The sequence below is a fragment of the Kogia breviceps genome, chromosome 4 (genome assembly GCF_026419965.1).
Source record: "Kogia breviceps isolate mKogBre1 chromosome 4, mKogBre1 haplotype 1, whole genome shotgun sequence".
Taxonomy (NCBI): Eukaryota; Metazoa; Chordata; class Mammalia; order Artiodactyla; family Physeteridae; genus Kogia; species Kogia breviceps.
In genome coordinates this window covers 158236217-158252014 of record NC_081313.1, presented here as the reverse complement: position 1 = coordinate 158252014, position 15798 = coordinate 158236217, and positions in this window count along the sequence as shown.

Sequence of the window (15798 nt, the reverse complement as noted above, 5' to 3'; positions counted from 1 at the left end):
TTCAGTTTCTAAATAGCCAATTCAGTTTCAACAACTAACATTAATAGACAATAATACAAATCATTCACTCACATTCACATGCCTCACTTTCAGGGGAACCAGAAGCAGCATTCAAGAAAACCTTCGCCTGGATGTCGGCTCTCTGCCTCTGTGGCCTTTCTTAATGAAAAAAGCAACAGCCAGCCCACGGCTGCGGCCACTTCTTCCCTCCCCCACTGGAAAGACAGCCAATATCTCCCCAACAGCCGTAGGGGCGTCTCTGAGTTCTCCCTACTCCCTTGGCGGACCCTGTCCATCAAGGACAGCCACCACAGGGCCCACATTAGTGGACAGCCACCCAGGGTTTCCTCCGCAATTTGGGGGATCACCCCTGGAACTTTCAGGACATTCATGGATGGCCCCCCTGGGGTTACCACCTGGAACTTTCAGGCCCCACAACTTTCCATCCCTACCCACCCCACTCCTTACATCTCGGCACTTATGGGAATCTCCTCGGTCTCCTGGCCTGCTCCGCCAATTGCTGGGCTGCACCCCGCAGGCCTACAAGGCCTGTACTTGCCCAGCTTCAAGACCCAGGAAAGAGCCCGGAGTCAGCAACAGAGCCATCAATGGTTTAATGGAAGAGGGAGCTTACCTGTCTGAAGCAAGGTCCTGGAGCGACACCCCACTGTGTGCAGCAGACGCAGGCAGGATGTGGCCGCAGGCTTCATTCCTGGGAGGAGGGGAGGTTACCAGTTATAGGGGGAATTGATGTCAGGTGGGCTCACCCGTTACCCGGGAAACTAGCAGAGGGGCACGCCCCTCACCACCACTTTGATAAGCTATCAGGTGGAGATGTTCTGATCTGAAGGTTAGGACAATCACCAGCTGGGGCAGGGGCAAGTATGTAGGGAGGTCAGTCAGGTGAGTAGGGTGTAGGTGAAGCAGGCACTGGCTGAGCGGGGGATGTACAGAGAGCAAGAGAACATCCATCTTGGGTGACCTGTTTATATCATACTCCTGCACCAGGAAGAATCAGTTACTAGACATGAAGAAAACCTCAGAGATTGTCACATATATACCTAAGGGCCTGAGAAGGAATGTGAGGGTACTAAGAGGGACTACTCTTGGCTTTTGCTTTTCCCCGCCATTACTGCCCCTTTCTACTTTAACAGAGCAGCTGTAAATTGTTGTGGGTTTTCATTTGAGAGTTTGATGGGAAAAATTTTTAAGTGTTTTATGAAAACACCCATGTGAATCCAAATCCTTCAAATTAAAAATAAGGAAACTGAAACCCAGAGAGGCAACCTAGGTTGCCCAGAGTCAGAAAGCAAAGAACCATAAATCAGAGCTCCGTCCTCCAAGTCCAGAGTGGCCTTCTAGGTCACCACGCTGCCTTTATGTATTCTTAGATCTTAACCTGGGTGCCTCTGAACTATGAGAAAAAGTTCCTACTGGAAAAGGCGACATGCAGGAAATTATCTTAGGGAGGCACCAAAGACCAAACAAATGGCAGTTGGGCCAAAAGAGGGAAACTAAAGCTGCAGATGGATAAGAAAGCATGAGGAGAATTGCTTCAAAACATTTTTGCTTTCAACGTACGTTTTCAGAGGTTCTGCTTTTCTCCTGGAGCTGGAATAAATTTTCAAAGGGGACTAATTGCACTTTCTTAGGGGAAAAAAAGAGTAATTGCTTCGCAGTTTAATTGAATGAGGATAGATTAGTTTCCGCCGATGGTTTGTCTCCTTTTAGTAGTGGAGACTCGTTGAAAAAGAACAGCGGATGAGCAGAGGAAACCAGCTCTTAGGGCCCAGACTGATGGGCACCCAGAATATAAACACTGGTCTCATTTTCTCTGTTGAAATTCTGGGGCATATTTGTCTTCTTTCATTCACCCTTCATCATTAGTTCCTGTAGCCTTCACAAGTCACCAAATAGCTCCTAACCCGGAAATACTTTTTTATGATGTTGTATGAAAATAGTGGACTAGAAAACAGGACACCTGCCTTAAATAAACTGAGGAAAATACCTTTTAACCTCACAGTGTCTCCTTTTTGCCATCTATAATGGTAACTAAAAAAAAATGAATTCATTCCAAAAATATTTATTGATTAGTATTTAAGGAGTAACAAATCTCTCACTCTGCATATTTCCTTCCATATGAAAGGAGATCACTTCACGTACCTATTGGCTTCTCTCTGCCTCTGTACATACTGATCTTCTGGGAAGACAGTGGCCTTATCTGATTAGCTCCTTCCTTTTTCATTGTAAGCTAGGAATCTGATCTGATTTTCCAGGGGTATATTTTTTTGCATCAGGCCAGTCTGGTATTGCCTGAGATACAGAAGGAGAGTCAGCTAATCCTCGTTAGTTGACCCATTTGGTCCTCATCCTAGCTTAGAGCCAGTAATGTAGATAATGCTTTCACCCTCATCTACCACTCTGGTTCCTTCTCTCTCCCTCTTTTTCTGGAACACATATGGAAAAGATGTGGTCTCTCAGAGAATGTGACACCTTCAATGTGTCAGCTACTCAGCTAGATCTGGGTTGCAGTGGTGACATGGACAAAGAATGACTCTTCAAATGGAGCTTGCAGTCTAGTGGAAGAGACATAACATAAAAAGGAATAAACACATCTCTAAGATAATCATTTTATAATCATCTTATGAGACAGAGTAATTACCTGAGGGGGGTTACTTCAATTGGGTAGTAGTTACTTCAATGTATGAACTGGGTCTGAATAGAGAGAAATAGGCAGGTGTGTGAAAAATTGGGAAAAGAAAATATCAGGCAATAGGAAGAGCAAGTGAAAAAAGATCTTAGCATGTTCAAGGAGCAGGAAAAAAATGCTAATATAACTGGAGAAAGTGATAGATGGGGAAAATGTAGGGATATTAGAACAAAGTGATAGGTAGAAACGTATCTGTTCAAGTTAAAGTAATGCAAGAAACACTATTGGATAAAATATCACAGGCATGCTACTTTTTTTTTAGGTGAGTATAGGGAATAGATATTCAGATTTTAAAGTGAAGTTTGAAAGTTTAGAAGAACAAGGAGTTTGATTACTGAAAGATTTAAATGGATATTTTGTTTGTTTTTGTTGTTTTACTTATTTTTTTCATGCCCAACCCTCATTCTCCATTCTCCATTTTCATTTTCAGATCTTCCTATGAACAAGCACAGAAATAAGGAGGCTGACTGTGACATTTTTGTTATCTCGCTCTGTAACATGCACACACACACACACACACACACAGACAGACAGACAGACACACACACACACACACACACACAGTCTGAGAGAGAAAAAAGAACCTATTGGAAGTTTTCAAGAGATAAGTGACTGACAGCTGGAAGTTACAACATCTGGGTTGTTTTAGGTCTATCTGCCATTAATTGTGGATTGGAACAAGCCCCCTTGATCTGTTTCTTCATTTAGTAACAGGAGAATCTCGACAATTCCTTTCTCTCAGCTACCCAAAGTACTTAAATCTATCTATCTCTGAAACATTTTTTAAATTATCTCTCTCTTTCATCCCCATGTTAACTAGACAGAATCATTCTGATCTTCCTCTTATTTTTTTCTATACCATTTGCCTCTTCTTCAACTTTCACAATTTATAGAAGTTGAATAACAATGCAACAAAGAAAGCAGAGGGCAAAGAGAAATGATGAAAAGCAAGATTAAAGTATGCAGCTCATTTATCTAATGAATAGAACAAAGCTCCTTTGAATTTATTCATTCTAGTAACAGCAGGTTGAGAAAGGTGGAGTAAACACACTTAATTCTGCAGTGTTGACATTGAGTAGGAGCCAGGGCACTGAGCTATTTAAAAGAGCAGACCATACATGGATGGCATAAGAAATATTTTGTGTGGCCCACACAGTTTTTTTTTTAATAGATTAGATGCTCAGATTTAAATTAGAGGAAATTTCATACAACATTCAAATATTCAGCCTCTCTTTAATATTTGGAAGGTCTGACATATATGGCCTACATTTTTGTACCACAGCAATTATCTGACACTAGTAGAAGCTGTTCCCTCTGGAGAAGATATGAATACTTGTGACTTTGTTCATCTCTACCTTGTTCACTTCATGAATTTTTATTGCCTGCCTTGCTTCTATAGGCAGTGGAATTTATGTTCCATGACTTAAGCCAAGGGAATGCAGGCTGATGTCCCTAAAATAGCAAGGTACTTAGATTAGGCAGACATGGCTCTGTGTACTTGGTCTTTACTTGTCCTGTGGTCATGCAAAAATCCCAGATCAGCTTCAGTTTCCTCATCTGCAATATGAAAATGATAATATCTACCTCACAAGGCTGATATGCAAATGAAGTGTTTCAAATTATTTGAAAGCACAGTGAAAAACAATTTAGAGCTTTCTCATCAAATAGTTATTGCTGAAGAAGATTTGACAGGAATTGTAGGAGCAGTGCTGTAGTAAGAACTAGTGTAAGAACAGCAGTGTATGGGCATGTTTTGGAATGTTCCAGGCATCCATACAATCTTCTATTAACAGCATGTTGATTTTTTTTTAACATCTTTATTGGAGTATAATTGCTTTACAATGTTGTATTCGTTTCTGCTGTATAACAAAGTGAATCAGCTATATGTATACATATATCCCCATATCTCTTCCCTCTTGTGTCTCCCTCCCACCCTTCCCTATCCCACCCCTCTAGGTGGTCACAAAGTACCAAGCTGATCTCCCTGTGCTATGCAGCTGCTTCCCACTAGCTATCTATTTTACATTTAGTGGTGTATATATGTCAGTGCTACTCTCTCACTTCATCCCAGCCTAACCTTCCCCCTTCCTTGTTCCTTGTGTCCTCAAGTCCATTCTCTACGTCTGTGTCTTTATTCCTGTCCTGCCCCTAGATTCATTAGAGCCTTTTTTTTTAAGATTCCATATGTATGTGTTAGCATACAGTATTTGTTTTTCTCTTTCTGACTTACTTCACTCTGTATGACAGTCTCTAGGTCCATCTACCTCACTACAAATAACTCAGTTTCGTTTCTTTTCATGGCTGAGTAATATTCCATTGTATATATGTACCACATCTTCTTTATCCATTCCTCCATCGATGGACACTTAGGTGGCTTCCATGTCCTGGCTACTGTACATAGAGCTGCAATGAACATTGTGGTACATAGCATGCTGATTTTTTTTCCACTGGAGAACCAACCCTTCCATAATAACAATTCATTTGACTTGGTTCTGGTGGTATTGAATTCACCTCTGGCTTTAGGAGTAGTTGTGTGACTCAGGACCAATTTAAAGCAGTGCAACTGTCTTCCTCTGCTCTCCCTCATACATGGATAGTGATTAGTTCAGGTGTGGGCATTAGCCAAGCCAGAACTAGTGATATAGCTGGGCTAGTCATGGGCTTCAAGTTGCCTGAAAAATGGCAGAAGGTAGTGGAACAAAGGGTGAATACGTTGTTCAATAAAGTTCTTGGTGAAAATGAAAAATGCGTCTTTTACTTTTACTTAAAAAAACCAAAGGCACTTTTTGGCCCACCCAATAGGAAATTTAACAGAGTTCAGTCATGTACACAGTTCAGATGGCCTCAACAAGACCTTACTCTCTCAAGGCTATGTCCTTGAAACAGCTCCTAGTGTGGGAATGGTGTACAGAACATACATTCTGAGCACAGGGAAGGGGCTGAGGGGCCTTCAATTGCTCGGGTCCAGCTCATGGATCAACTGGCAGTCATATCCTCTGGATGATCTCCTCCAACACAGTAGCACTCCCAGACATATTTATCAGAAAAGTGAAAACTTCTGTCGACTCAAAAACCTATATAAGATTGTCATAGCAACTTTATGGAATAGTAAAAACATGGAAATGACCAAAATGCCTTCAGGGGGTGAGTATTTAAACAAACTGCACTACATCCATTACTTGGAATATTATTCAGCAAGAAAAGGAACAAATTATTTCACTCATGATGACTGAAAAAAAGATAATCTCAAAAGGTCAAATACTCTATGATTTCATTTATATAATGTTTTCCATATTCTAAAATTATATAGAGGAAAATAGATTAGTGGTTACTATAGTTTAGGGATAGTGAAGTGGAGGAGTTGGGTGTGACCATAAAATGGTACCAGGGAGATCTTTGTGGTGCTCAAAGAGTTCCATATCTAAATTTTGGTGGCGGTTACACAAAATACACATGTGATAAAATGATATATAAGTGTATACACACATTGTACAAATGTCAAATAAATTCCTTGTTTTAATATTGTACTATGATGTGTCCATCAGGGAAAACTGGGTGATAGGGGCACAGCACCTCTCTGTGCTATTTTTCAACTTTCTGTGAATCTATACTTATTTCAAAATAAAAAGTTAAAGAATTAGAGTACATGTAGTAGAGGGAAAATGCTGAAATATTTAAAAGGCAAAATGACAATATCTTGGGGTACAGGGCATGTAATCCTTATAACTAAGAAGGCTTATGATGTTTTCTAGCAAAAACTTCCCAGCAAAAGCAATAAAGAAATGCTTTTTCCAAGATTGTGGTCGTGGTGGTATATTTTCTCCTAGGAGTAGAGGTATTGAGGTTTGAACACAGTTATCTTTTCATGTGTATTACTTTTTAATAAATTCAAAAGGCCTACATTTTTCTACCTGATGTTTGATTTTCTAATACATGTCCATTCAACCTCTAAAGTGACTAATATTTAATTAAAGATATTCAGTTACACAGCCTTGTTAAATACAAAGGTAGCATCACAAGGCACACTTAAAGTTACTGACAACTGCGTTATGGTTCCTATGCAGCAGGAAATTTTGGTGAAAGAAAAAGATGATAAAAAAGGGCGAACTAAGTTATATCAGACAAGAAAAAAGTCTAATTAAAATCCAGTGTACCAGAAAGTAGTTCAATTAATACCAACTTATCAACTGTGGTTTTTAGCTCCAAGTAAATTTCCAATGACATGGAGTAAAGTTGTTACTACACCATTTTTCTAGTTCAGCAACTCTTCCATCTGCACTTAAATTTATTATACACGTTTGACCATACATCCTCTGGACACTTGAAACTTGGGTTTTTCAGTACGTGATATTTGATAATCACTCAATCTTTAAACTTATACGTATTTACTCATTCAGTACTTCAAATAAGATGTAATGTTCCTACTGAGCATGAAAAGCAAAATAGTAAATAAAAAAGACTCAGCCCTGCCCTCAAGGGGCTCACAGTCTAGTTGGGAAAGACAGAGAGATAAAAAGGCGATGACACCGCAGTGTGATAAAGATTATGATAGAGAAATACAGGGCACCACAGAGGCACGTGGAAGGTCACTTGAAAAATGTTGGCAGTAGGAAGACAGGAAGTAATAACTGGACTGATATTGAATGATCAATAAATATTTCCCTATGGAGACAATTGGAAATCGTATTTCAGGCTGAGAGAAGAGCATGCATGATGGTCCAGAGCCAAAAGCCTTACCATCAATGGGGACTTACTGGCGTGCTCTAACTGTTCTTCCTTTGGAGTTAAGAAAGAACAGTTTCTATGGAGCTTTGCCTTTCTAATCCAGGCTAGAAAGGATAATAGCAGTGGGAATGGAAAAAAGTGCATGGTCTTGTGAGATGGTTAGGGAAGAATCAGCAGGACATTATGAATGTTTAGATATGGCTGAAGAGACTAAAAAGATTTCAAGGATGATGTTCAGGTTTTTGTTACGGCATCTGCTCTGCCCATTGGCTTGAAGGTCAAACTAAGATTATTCATGGAGGATGGAGAGGTAACATTAACCATTTTTGGAAACAAGCGATTTTGTATGTATGTATATACACACATATACATGGGGAATAAGCAAAATAGAGAGATAGAGACAGAGATAAAGATAGAGATAGACAGTATTTTGTTATTAACCCAACAGTGAATAGCTGGAACATATGAGGTGCAAATGAGGGCTGTGGGAAGGTCTATAGAAGAACAACTTTATTCTTACTGCTTTACTGTTTCTAAATGCACTTTTCTTCTCAATAAGCCTAAGTTCTTGTGTCTGAAAATGTTCACTGACTACAAGAATTTGAAGAGTCTGGACACAGAGCAAGCTGGAATTGCTAGGAAGTTAATGCCCCAGGAGTTACCCTCAACTATTGAGGGACAGAGCTGATGGAAAAATAAACCAGCTCCCAACTTCTCTGGTGGTATTAGGACACCTATGTGTATGCCAAATGCCTGGCACAGACCAAAGATAAATATATAAACATTTATACTATCTAAGAGGAAGCATTAGCTTCTCTTTCCATTTTAAAAATATAGCAGGTATGCCCATGATGGCATTAGTAGAAGTGTATGAGTTCTATGTTCCAGGGGCCAATAACCTAACTTCATACACTCACAGAAACTGAACTCTTTGCTGAGGGTTTCACTTAACTTTTGTTCTGTAGGAATTTCATTTTCCACCACCTGTTTCTTTCATTCTCTTTACCCCCAGGCTTCTAAAATCTGTCTGGTCCTCCTCCAGGAGGAGCACTCTTTCGAGATGGTCATTTCTTGTTCTGACCAATTTCAAGTCCCTTGCTGTTGATTTCCCTGTAGCCAGTGTTCTGACGCCCCAGGGTCTTGGATCTATTATTATTTCCTCACTCAGGTGGGACTTCCTCTTTTAGGGAGTGCTTTCACCTGTTTCCCACCATCACTAGGCCCCCACTCAGTGTAGGCTCTAGAGCAAGTTGTGCAAAGCCTGGGCATTTAACTTCCTACCTACGTGTATGCATAAGTTTATGGGTTTTTTGCTTTTGTTTGGAATCTCTTCTTATGGATCTGCTTGTATGGTTATTGGAAAACATATTTTAATTTAATTAGCTGCCATTATCCTATGAATCTGAAAACCCACTTTTAGGAATTCTGAAGCTTAGCTTTAAGGAACCTAAATACCTGCTCATGGCCAATCTCAGATATCAAAGAATGAGACAATAGTCACTGGAAAAAATGGAAACAGACACCTCTTAGTACCAAAAATGAGAGCAAGAGTAACAGGTTCTTTTTTTTTTCTAATTTCTCTTTATGTTGTCTCATTTGATTATTAGAGTGAGGGGAAAAATGACATTGGGAGAGGTCTGGGAAACAAATCTGTTAACATTTTTGAATAATAAGTATTGCTATTTGATGAAAGCCAGATTTCTCCCTTTACTATGTAACCTGAGCAGGTTACATAATTTTCCATTTTAGTTACATCTCAATTATTTAGAAATAAATTAGATAAGTACTAGCAAATTCTTAGAACTGTCCCTGTACATGGTAAGAGTTCAAAATATAGTAGTCATAACTGTATGATAAGAGAATCAGAAATAAATTATTCATTTAAATTTGAGTAAGTTGTTTCCTGCTTAACTGGCTTCCAAGTTTCTACAATTTCTTTTGCCTAGCTGTGATTCTGCCAGCACCATCTCTAAGTGCTCCAGCACCATCTCTAAGTGCTCCAGCTCCAGCAAAACAGACTTGGTTCTTTGTTGTGCCAATATGTTTGAAGAGGCCCTTTTTGCATGTATCAACAGAACTGAAGCAGCGAGTAGATTCTGAGATGCATATATTTAAGAAAAACAAAGAGAGAGAGAGAGACACTTTGCTGTTACATGGAGAGGAAAAGGACAGACAATGCATGTATTCTGGTTTTTAAAGTTCAATGTGTTTGGAGCACTGTGAAAATGACTGGCTTTTGGGTATGCCAAGTTAAAGCCAGCTAGGCCAGGTATTGCTAGAGCGAGCACCTCCTAAGGAAGGTAACTGATGAAGGTGGGAGGCTGGTTAGCATGTTCTCCTCATGTCTGTGTGTGTGAGTAACTAGAAAAAACTCAACACTCTTCCAGTTTGCAGTTGGTGGAATGGTTTAGAGCAAGACAAATGATCCTCTTGTAATACTAGGAAAAACGCTTCTAGTTCCAACAATGAGGAAAACGGTCCAGTTATTTCTCTGGATATGGAAACACAATTGCTTTTAACTGAAAGAGAGCTGATTGAGTGTCATCTTAAGTTAACCATGGACATTTTTCTCAACTAAGTCATTCCATAGCAATTCATACACAGAATATTCCTTGAAAACTAAAAAAATAAAAAATCTGTATTCAGAAAGCATACACATTCAATTTAAACCATTAAAGACTGCCCTGTTAAATTTCATGTGGGGCTCACAATAAAATTTCAGAATTTCCTGTCCTACTTCAGGGCTAATGCATGTCACCACTAGTTGCTTCAGTAAGAGGCAAACACAGTCTTAATTTAAGTTGATAAGCTATTTCTTTTTTTATATAAATTTATTTTATTTATTTTTGGCTGCATTGGGTCTTCGTTGCTGTGCGTGGTCTTTTTCTAGTTGCTGAGAGTGGGGGCTACTCTTCGTTGCGGTGTGCGGGCTTCTCATTTCAGTGGCTTCTCTTGCTGTGGAGCACGGGCTCTAGGCGCGTGGGCTTCAGTAGTTGTGGTGCACGGGTGCAGTAGTTGTGGCTCACGGGCTCTAGAGTGCAGGCTCAGTAGTTGTGGCTCATGGGCTTAGTTGCTCCACGGCATGTGGGATCTTCCCAGACCAGGGATTGAACCCGTGTCCCCTGCATAGACAGGCCGATTCTTAACCACTGCGCCACCAGGGAAGCCAGATAAACTATTTCTTTTCCAGACAAATATTAAGGGTATTATTTTCAATTAATGAAATGATATATCTAGATTCCCATCTTTGTAGATAAGTATTATTTATCCCTCTAATTAATTCAGATGCCTTTATGGTTTTCTTTTTCTTTGAAAAGGAGTCATCTTAGAGCTTCCCAGGGCTTCCCTGGTGGCGCAGTGGTTGAGAGTCCGCCTGCCGATGCAGGGGATACGGGTTCGTGCCCCGGTCCGGGAAGATCCCGCGTGCCGCGGAGCGGCTGGGCCCGTGAGCCATGGCCGCTGAGCCTGTGCGTCCGGAGCCTGCGCTCCGCAACGGGAGAGGCCACAACAGTGAGAGGCCCACGTACCACAAAAAAAAAAAAAAAAAAAAAAAATAAGGAGTCATCTTAAAATATTTTCGAAATAAATTGCTTTAACAAAATGAAAAAGAAGGGTTTATTATAATCCTATGAAATATTCTTAAATGGCTATTCCTGTCAGATGAGTACAAAAGAACGTCAAACAAATAAAAGGTGACAATCGCTTACATTATATGTGATGAATAAACATTTTATCCAAAATATTATACTAATTACTTGTTTCTTTTTTCTTTACAAGGGAAAAAATGTTGGCATCAGTGAAGAAATCAAAAAGGATATAATTTAGGAGAAAGGATTTTGAGAAACTATTGAGAGGTGTGTAATGCTAATGCATGCATTTAGTTATATGTAGCCTTAGAAAAGACTTATCTGATTGATTCTAACTGAGAATGAGGTTTTCTTCTCAAGAATGAAACACCTATCCATACAAAACTGGAGACAATCAATCCACTTCACCTTTAACCAAGCATTATATCAATAGTGGATAATGTTTATTGATCCTGGATCAATCCTTTCTGGAGAAAGGCCAAACTACTGATACCATGTTTTTAAATGTCTACTTGTTAACTTGAGAGATAACCTCCATGAAAAAAGGTCAATGGATGTATCTTAATATGCTCCTCTTTCCTTTAGGGGGGACAAATAATAATTAGAAACTAACTGATAGCAATCAGTAAATATTTTGACTGATTAAATAAACATTGATGCTAAATATTAGGTTAAGTGATAATTTGAATTTTAGAATTATAAAATAACAGAAATATAACTGTTCCTTCAGGGCAGGGACTATTTATTAGCCTGTATATTGTTGATATCTAACATGTACCTAACACATAGCATATGTTCTATAAAGATTTATTGAATGAGTGGATAGAGGGACAAATAGATTCAAGTTAGACTGGGCTCCAGCCCACGCTTTTAAATTTTGGGAGGCTAGTGACAAAGGCTATCATCATAGTCTTCTCTCATTATTAAAAAATATGATCTTTTAAAATTTTACTTGTTGATTTATTTTTCTTGTTTCTTCATAAAATAGACTGAGAGTACATATTTTGCCCATTATATATGACATTCAAACTCACTGTCAGGCACTTGGTAAGTCAATATTGATGATATTTTACAAAATTTAATTGGGTTTGAAATATACTTGGCCTGATAGTCTAACAGATTTAAGTGATACTTAATATAATAAACTACATTTATTTGTAGTGTCATCTAGTGAACTTGCTAAATATTTCCTCTAGCATCTCCCAAATTTCAAAGGGAATCCAAGTTCTGCCTGCTTTCTGAATTAAACTTTAGAAGAAACATGCAGAGTCAATAAATCCATAGATCTTTGAATATTTAAGTAACAATGTGGTATACTCTGTTCAGTAGATTTTTTTTAAATGCCTCACATGCAGTAGACACGCAAGAAATTATTTTGAATGAATACAAAATGTGTGAAAGACAAGTTGATGAGGTTATGGGTTGGCTTAGAGAATAAATTACATCTGTCACAATGGTGATGCAAAATTCAGCCAAGTTTGATATTTCATTTTCACTGTAAGTAATTCATCTTATTTTCTTCCATTAAATTTCAACCTGCTTTTCTGTTGTATTTAATTCTTTAAGGAGTCTTAAAATTAAAAAAAAAACCTAACAACAAAATCAGTTGTAGACATCTTATTCTTGAAATCAACAAATGGTTCACTCATCTGACAGATTACAGTGTTCTAATTGAGGATACTGGTTTCTTCTTGAAAAGAAAGCCACTTCTCAAAAAGGCTCAGCAACAGACACAGGGAATCTCTTTAATTTTCCCATCAGCTAAAACTAATATCTGAATGTCCTAAATCTAACATTCTAATAACAAGAACAACAAAACATATTTTAAAGTAATGATTAATTTAAGATTAAAACGATTACTACTCCAGTTGGGTTCTAGAAAACCACAAGATCAGTTTGCTCATTTAATCTGGTCAGGTGTGGTTTTATAAAATAGAAAGCCTTTTTCTTTGAACACACCTCTGTGAAACTCTACTGGATCATGATGAATTATTTCAGAGTCTGTTGTTATTAGGAAGCAGTGTAAAACAACATAATAATACATGATTTTTATTATCAATCATGCTCACTCCTGAAGTATTTTAGAAGAAGTAATTACTTTATTCTTAGCAACAACCCTACACAGCAAGCATTTTACTATTGAATTTTTATAGATGAAGAAACTGATGCGTAGGAAGGCTAAGAAACTGTTCCAGAGTGACACAGTTAATAAATAGTAGTTAATAGGCAGTAGAGTTGAAATATGAACACTGACAGTCTGGCTTCAGAATGCCCAGAGCTACTCTCCTGTAGTTGTACAACACAGAAGCTAGAGTATGGTAGACAAAGTTCTGGTCCTAGTAGTCTTGGACCAGCTTTTTGACTGAGTTCCTCAATTTCAAAATAGAGACATTATATATTTCCATGGCATAATGCAGTATTTGAGAGCATAGATTCTGGAGTTAGACTGGGTTTGAAGACAAGTTCTGCTACTCACCAGCTATATCACTTGAGCAAGTTGTGTAGCCTATTTGTGCCTCGGTTTCCCTATAAATACTAAGGAAATAATAATATGCATACTTCATAGATGTTCTGAGAATTAATTCCTCTCTCTCTCTTTCACTTTCTCATTCTCTTTTTCTGTTTGACTTAGAAGAGATTGTGGTAAATGTGAGCACTTTACAGTGCTTGTTAAATATTATTTTAAAATGTAAGGATGAAATTAATTTGAATAAATAATACAACTGTAAAGCACCCAGTAGAAACCAAATAGAAACCAGGCATTGTTGTCTTCAATAGAGAATATTCAGTAAAGAATATCTCTATTTTATTTTCATGTCTCATCAATTTTATGCTTGGATTCTGTGCTTTATTCTAAACTAATTTTAGTTATTGTAAAATTCCAGTTTTTGTTCTTAATGCCTGGCCTCAGTACTTGTTCCTAATATCTGGACAACTGTTCCTCTCTGTATCTTTTCCCTCCTTCCATACTGCTCTCTATTATCATCATAATCATAGTCAGCATCATTATCTTCATTAGGCAGCTTTTAACTTAGGCCTCAGTTTCCCTGGGAAGCCTTCTCTGGCTTGTTCAAGATCAGTATGGGGGCCCTCCCACTATGTTCCCACAGCACCCTATGCTGATCCTGTCATAACACTCACTGCCAGTCTATATGACAATTAATTTCCTACTTGCCTGTCTGTTATTTATCCTCAACTAAGCATATCTTATGAAATTCCCTATCCCTCTAGCACCTACCACACTTCCTGACACGAAGCATTTTTTTGTATGTGTACTGAGCAACTGGAATCTTTCTTTTTCAATCAATGGACAATAAGGTCTAGATCAGTGATACTCCCAAAAGATGGTGTGTGGAAATATTTTCTCAGCCAGTGAAAACGAACAAATATATGTATGTATGTGGTCACTTTTCACAAAGGTAAATTTAGTTACTTTCTTTTGTAAAGTTCTGATATTATGCCCACGATTTTAATAAAAAAGATTCTTCATTAAGTGAAAGTAATAATACTTATTTAAAAGCTGGCAACTTATTACTCCTGGGATCTCTAGTTTTTAAAATTTAACGAATCCATGAGATCTAAAATTCTGGTGTAAAGAAAATGAGGCATAGAATATGGACCTAAGTGGGTGATGCAGAAAAGTATGATGGTGAAGAGGCTCTAAAAAGGATGTGTGGGGCTTCCCTGGTGGCGCAGTGGTTCAGAGTCCACCTGCCGATGCAGGGGACATGGGTTCATGCCCCAGTCAGGGAGGATCTCACATGCCGCGGAGCGGCTGGGCCCGTGAGCCACGGCTGCTGAGCCTGCGCGTCCGGACCCTGTGCTCCACAACGGGAGAGGCCACAACGGTGAGAGACCCGCGTACCGCAAAAAATAAATAAATAAATAAAATAAAAAGGATGTGTGGTGTCTTTTTTTTTTTCATAATATTTCTTAGAATTAGTGAAAAATTTGTTGAGGTAGTCATGAATTTTAAACTAGTTATTATAATCTAAGTGAATATTCTATTTGTTGTACCTGTTCCAATACCTAGATTTTATAGGCTGAAGTCACAGAACTTCTTCATTTCAGTTAGGCATTTGATAGAGTTCCAAGAGATATTACTATTGGACTAGTTATAGAAATAGTTCATAGCTAATAATGGAGAGAGGTGAAATCATAAGACTATAAGCCATGGATATATGTCACTGTCAGCTTGGGATGTTATGGCATTTTCTTTGGATCAGACACATTCAAAATTTTATTATTGACTTGGATGGGGACACTGGTAGCTTGCCTACTTAATTTTGACATGACAGGTATAAGAAACAAAAATGATTGATTACAGAATCAGATACAAAAAAGTCCTTGCATGGTTAAAGTAATTGATCATTTTAAGTAGAAAAAATATTAAGTGACAATACAAATATATGCTTGTTGCCAAAAGGAAATTCACGGGAATTTACCCATCAAAATAAAGGTAGAAGAGATGTAGGAATTTTAATTCAATATGAGCTAATAGTAGAAAGTGCCTAAAAATAGTTGTGATTTCCTTTTGTATTAATAAATTAAAGGACAGGATCTGTATAAGGGAGAAAATTCTTTGCTTTTGAGTAGTGGATAGATACCACATTGCAAGATGGTTTGATAAAGCTACCAAATGTTTAAAAGAATTGACCTGAAAGAAGAGAAGATTTAGAAAAATTTTGTCTGTATCTTCAAATATTTATTTGAGTTAACTTTTTCATTCTGGGGTATGTGTGTATAATGTAAGTGTGAGTGTATGTCTGTGTGTTT